Genomic DNA, 6,746 nt, shown 5'->3' with positions numbered 1-6,746 from the left:
CCTCAATATGCCATGTAAACTATTCCTTCCCCTGGCCTTCAAAACCATTCTGGGAGGCAAAAGCAAAGCAGAGGCATCTCCTTCACTCTGCTCTCTCTGCCCTGAATGGTCCCAACAGCGAGGGGGAGGAACAACTTACATGGCGCATTGAGGTGCCTGCAAATCTTAGCACTGTGCCCCTCCTTGGCAAATGCTAATGCCGCCATCTTGGATCTCACAAGATCCAAGGTGGGGGCTCCCAAATCTCACAAGATTTCATGAGATCCAAGTTTGAGGGCACCAGGATGCAGATCTCTTGTATTGTGTGCTCCCTGAGGCATCTGGTGGGCCACTGTGAGATACAAGAAGATGGACTAAATGGGCCTATGGCCTGATCCAGCGGGGCTGTTCTTACGTTTAAGATGGCAGCACCTGAAGAAACAGGTAGGAGGGATTACCAGGGAGTCCCCTGTGAGTGTGCCACAACACCTTAAGGTGTCACAACGCACACTTTGTGAATTCCTAGGTTGTATGATTGAACTCCAAGTGTAAATATCCAAGTTAATTCAATAATCATTCCAAAGCATGTCTAGGCCTACCTAGTTTTATTGATTATTCCACAGGAGATCTCCTCTTACGCCTTTCTGGATAGATACAGCTTTCTGCACAGAAAGCAGAGGAGCAACTAGTATTAAAATTCCAAAGCATGTCTAGGTCTACATAGTTTTAATGTTTAATTTCATAGTTTTATTTCAAGCAGAAGCTGGTGGGCAAAATGTTCATTGGCAGGTCTTTGTGACCAAAACCTTGACTGAAGCAGTGCTTCAAATTAAACAACAACATCATAAAACTAATTATAATTTCCAACAGCCTTTTTTTTTAAGAGGTTTTGGAGCTCATTTCACAAATCTTTGTTTTCCAATTTGTTTTTCCAGTTCTCATGTCAGGCCATATGTCAATTTTGTGGACACTTCTCCAACAAGTGACATTTTTTCCACAAAGCACTTGTGATAGCAGTGCTTTTCCAAAAGGGGTCTAGCATGCTCTAGAATAGATCATGGTGATCCAATATGCAGCCCATGGGCCACATGCAGCCCGCAAGGCCCTTCCTGGAGGTCCCTGAAAGCCCCACCGCAGCCCCCAACATTTCCTTTTGCTTCAGCGCCTTTTTAATCTCCCTACTGCGCCTTTGTAGCTTCTCCTTTGGAGAAGAAGCTGGAATGGTTCAGCAGGGAGACTGAAAAGCCCCACCGCCACCTCCGCTGCCTCAGCCTGCCAAATGACATTAGTGGCTCAGAATGCAGCAGTAACTGGCAGTGATGTCATCACATCACTGTCAATTACTTCTGAGTCAGCACAGTTGGGAGTCATGTCAGGGTCATGCAGCCCCCCCAGCTGTTAGAAGATGGACCACCCTGTTCTAGATCACCATACAGCCAGCAAGTAAGACTTGCACAGTTTTTCCAAAATATGATGCCAGAGTTCTACGTTGCATTTTTCCTTTAGAGAACCCAAGTCCATGAGTTGTCACACACACCAACTGCAAATATAGTGTAACTAAAAAATAAATAGAACAATGTTTGCTTTACTCTTGCTTTTATGGTCTCAGTTTTTAAGCTCATTCTTTAGCATACTTTAATGCTCAGTAGACACATTTTGAATGTTTGCCTCACGGTATTATAGCTATCACTACTCAGCCACTTTCTCATTTCAACAAGTGTTGTAGCTGTGCCACCTTTAAGCACAGATATAGTATGGCATAAGTTTTCCAGTGCTTGAGTCCCCTTCATCAGATGTGGGCTCTAGTCCATAAACACTTATGACACAATAAATCTGCCAGCTTTTAAGATGCCACAAGACTCTTTGCTGAGCACAACTTATCCCTCTGGAGATTACAGATGCAGGCAAGGTAGGAAAAGTTTTTGAGCATTATGTCTCTCCTTTCGCTAAAGGAAAACATATTTCAATCAAGTGACTGTTCATCTTTCTTTAAAGTATGAATGCAACAAAATACTTAAAACTATGTTACACTGTACCAACACAAGACACACATACAATTTACAGTGCAATCTTATTTCCACCCCCACCCCTGGAGCTGGCACATGTGTCTTGTGTCCAGCTCCCAGACATTGCAAACATGCCATAAAGCACAGTCACAACAACTCAGGAGTAGGATGACAATGCATGGAGGTACACTGGTTTCATGGAGCCAGTCCCATGCCCGGAGGAAGTAGGTTTGTGCTGGCCTGAACAGGCCAGCACAAGGGGTGGGAGAGGGTGGCGGGAGGGAAGGTGAGGGGGCATTTCTGGGAAGGGGAAGATGGCCTAGGGGACAGATCAGGCCCAGGAGGGGTTGGGACTGGCCGTGGTGGTGCAGGCTAGATCCCAACCCCTGTCCCGGATCTGAACAGCTTTACTTGTGCTACTTGGACTTGTGCCTGCGAAATTGCGGGGGCAGATCCAAGTAGCCCCAGAGAGCTACCTGGGGTATTGCTCAGAGTAAGGGGAAGGAAATCCCCTTACTCCGAGTTGCGCCCCAGCCTGCACCAAACCCCATGCTGGATACAACACAGGCCAGCTGGGTGAAAATTGGCTGCAGTAGACTGTCACGTATTTAAAATGCTAGTCACAAACTCAGTCTCTTTCATCCCATTTCTCTCCAATGAAAGGGAACCAAAGAGCAAGACATGAGCACAAGAAGGTAGCCATGAGAGAAGAACCAACAGACTTGCAGTCAAGATCAAAAGAGGCTGGGGGGGGGAGGGAGATTAAAGTCAAAAGCAAAAGTGCTGCAACAGGAGGCCAGGTAAAAGGGATGGGTAAAACATAAGAAGAGCCCCACTGGATCAGGCCAAGGCCTATCCAGTCCAGCTTCTTGTATCACACAGTGGCCCACCAGATGCCTCAGGGAGCACACAAGTCAACAAGAGATCTGCAGCCTAGTGCCATTCCCTTGCAACTGGCATTCTGAGGTAGCCCACTTCTAGAATCAGGAGGTTGCACATACCCATCATGGCTTGTAACCTGTGATGGACTCCAGAAATCTATCCAATTCCCTTTTAAAGGCATTCAGGCCAGATGCCATCACCACATCCTGTAGCAAGGAGTTCCACAGACTAACTGCACACTGGGTCAAGAAAAATTCTCTTTTGTCCTAACTCTCCTGAACCTCAATTTCAGTGGAGGCCCCCAGGTGCTGGTGTTGTGTGAGAGGTAAAAGAACACCCCTCCATTCACTCTCTCTATCACAAGGCATCCAGGCCAGACCACAGCCTGCAGCAGGGAGTTCCACAGACAAATGGCATGCTGGGTAAAGAAATACTTTCTTTGGTCTGCCCTCTCTCTCCCAACCCTCAATTTTAGTGGGAGTCCCCTGGGTCAGGTGCTGTGTGAGAGAGAAAAGTACACCTCTCCATCCATTCTCTCCAAGGCATCCAGGCCAGATGCCATCACCACATACTAAGGCAAGGAGTTCCACAGACTAATGATACGCTGCCTCAACAATCCTGGCATCCAATTTTAGTGGGTGCTCCCTGGGTCAGGTGTTGTGTGAGAGGGAAAAGAACACCCTCCATCCACTCTCTCCATCCCAAGGACCCAGGCCAGATGCCATCACCACATCCTGTGGCAAGGAGTTCCACAGACTAATTCCATGCTGGGTAAAGAAATGCATTCTTTGGTCTGTCCTAACACTCCGACACTCAATTTCAGTAGACATTGCCTGGATCTGGCATGGTGTGAGAGGGGAAAGAACAGCCTCCATCCACTCTCTCCATCCCAAGGCACCCAGGCTGGATGCCGTCACCACATCCTGTGGCAGGGAGTCCCACAGACTAATGACACGCTGGGTAAACAGTCCTGACCCAATTTTAGTGGTTGTCCCCTGGGTCTGGTGTTGGGTGGGAGGGAAAAGAGCACCCCCCATCCACTCTGCCCACCCCCTGGGTGTTCTTGGCCGCCGCCAGGAGCAGCAGGGTCCCAGCAGGACCGACCCCCTCGCCTGCTGCCACCATGAGACGGCCTCCCCTCAGCTGCCACCCCTCAGGAGGCCGCCCCCGGCCGCGCCTCCTCCTCCTCCTCCTCCTCCTGCTGCTGAGGAACTGGCCTGGAGGGGCCCTCTCTCCTCGCCCCCCCGGGCTCGGCTCGGCTCGGCTCGGCTCGCTTCCCCCTCACCTGCCCGCAGCGAGGCGCTGATGCCCCCACGCACCGGCACGCTGGCACAGCTCTGACCGGAGCGCGGGGAGTAGGAGGTGGCGCAGCAGCAGCCGGGAGTTAACCTCGTCTCCCGGGCAACCAAGCTGGGCCCGCCTCCGCGGCCAGCCTGCCGCTCATTGCCCAGCAACTCCCCACCCGCGCGCGCGCTCTCGAGGGGAGGGGGGAACTCCACGCTGAAGACGTCAACTAGGCTGAGCTGCCTAGACTGCTAGAGGCCAAGAGGGAGACCCAGGTGGGAATGGTGACGTCATCCAGCCCCGCCCCCCCAGCTGGCCAGGATCCTGGGGACTCCCCCTCTTGGAGCAGCCAGAACAAAGGAGGCTGGCAAGGCCCCAGGCTGCAACCCTGTCCACGCTTTCCTGGGAGTAAGCTCCATTGACTATTATGGGACTTACATCTGAGTAGACACATAGGATAGGGCTTCCAGGCTGCAACCATGTCCACACTTAACTGGGAGTAAGCCCATTGACTATTATGGGACTTACTTCTGAGTAGACACATAGGATTGGGCTTCCAGGCTGCAACCCTTACACACCCTGTCCACACTTACCTGGGAGTAAGCCCCATTGACTATAGTGCTACTTTCTTCTGAGTAGACATGCAGAGGACTGGGCTTCAAGGCTGCAACCCTGTCCACACTTTCCTGGGAGTAAGCCCCATTGACTATAGTGGTACTTATTTCTAAGTAGGCAGACATAGGATTGGGCTCGTAACCAGTTTATGCCAGTCTACGGGTACGTGGACCACTTTTATGGGCATCGCTGGACATCCACTGACATTGGGTGTTGGGAGAGTTAGGACAGACCAAAGAAATATATTTCTTGACCCAGAGTGGAATTCGTGTGTGAAACTCCCTGCCACTGGATGTGGTCATGGCATCTGGCCTAGATGTCATCACACAAAACACCAGCACCAAAGGGCCTCCACTGAAATTGAGTGTCAAGAGAGTGAGGACAGACAAAAGAAAATTTTTTTTACCTAGCATGTAATTAACCTGTGGAACTCCTTGCCACAAGGTGTGATGATGGCATCTGGCCTAGGATGTGATGATGGCATCTCCACCTAATTGCCTTTAAAAGGGAATTGTACAATTTCTGGAGGGAAAGTCCAACACAGGTTATCAGCCATGTTGGGTATATGCAACCTTTTGGCTTTAGAAGTAGGCTACCTCAGAGTGCCAGGTGCAAGAGAGTGAAACAAGGATGCAGATCTCTTGTTGTCTTGTGTGCTCCCAGAGTCATCTAGTGGGCCATTGTGATACAGGAAGCTGGACTAGATGGGCCTTTTGCCTGATCCAGCGGAGTTCTTCTTATGTTCTTATGTCCCCTTCAGAGCCTGCAGGGACACTGGCAGGGCCTCTGAGAGGAATTTTATGAGGGGGTACAAAATTTCTTTGGGGCTCCCTCCCAAGGGGGAATCTGTGGAACTCCTTGCCACAGGATGTGGTGATGGCATCCGGCCTTGTTGCCTTTAAAAGTGGATCGGACAGATTTCTGGAGGAAAAGTCCATCACAGGTTGCAAGCCATGATGGGTATGTGCAACCTCCTGATTTTAGAAGTAGGCTACCTCAGAATGCCAGGTGCAAGGGAGTGGCACCAGGATGCAGGTCTCTTGTTGTCTTGTGTACTGAGGCACTTGGTGGGCCACTGTGAGATACAGGAAGCTGCACTACATGGGTCTTTGGCTAAGATTAATACCTCTTAATATGACATATTAGCAGTGATCTGAGTTTGTAGGAAAAGCAATATAAAGGAACAGCAAAGCAGCTTTAGATTTCGTTCCTATGGTTTGAGTGACCTCTGGTGGGAAATAGCCATACAATACACTAATGAGATACCTACAAGACACTTCCATCTTCTAGACATGGGTTTGTAGGATGGGTTGGGGGCTGTAAATTTGCTTATTCACATGCACAACTCACTGCACCTTGCTGGAAATACGTACCATTTTCCCAAAAGTGAAAAGTTCTCCCATCCCTGGCAAGTGCATCATTCCTATTGGATGATACATATCTTCACCTCTCTTCCATTTCCCCATTTATCCGGAATATTTCTCCGGATATGAGCTCAAGCAATCCTTTGCTACCACTGCTACTTTCCTCCTGCCACAAATGGTTTTAGAAGGCTTGCCTCCCCTCCTCAACTTTTCTCCAGTATCATGGTTTTCCTTAGGGGTTATTTACAGTGTTTATAGGGTCTCCAGCGCATGACACGAAGTGATCTTAGCTCCCTTTCTTTCCCAGCCTGGTCATTGCCCTTGCTTCAGACAACACACAGCCTTTCCCCCTCCACCCCATCTCAGGAGTCTGCTCTGGGTTGAGCTTCCAAGGTCACAGCAGGACGAGAAGTCTACAGGCACACAACCCAGCCCAACACTCCAGGTGCCCGCTACCAAGGAGTAGCCAGAAAGGGAGACTCCTACCTGCCACTGGACAAGGAGAAGCTGATCTTCCAAAACCAAGTGGGCAAAGCATGGATCAGCAGCTGCTGCCAATGAAAGAAAGAGAAGTTGTGGCGGCAGCCCATCCTACACAACTCCATCAATTGAGCCC

This window comes from Tiliqua scincoides, chromosome 6, assembly GCF_035046505.1.
Source record: "Tiliqua scincoides isolate rTilSci1 chromosome 6, rTilSci1.hap2, whole genome shotgun sequence".
Taxonomy (NCBI): Eukaryota; Metazoa; Chordata; class Lepidosauria; order Squamata; family Scincidae; genus Tiliqua; species Tiliqua scincoides.
This window is presented reverse-complemented; position numbering follows the sequence as displayed.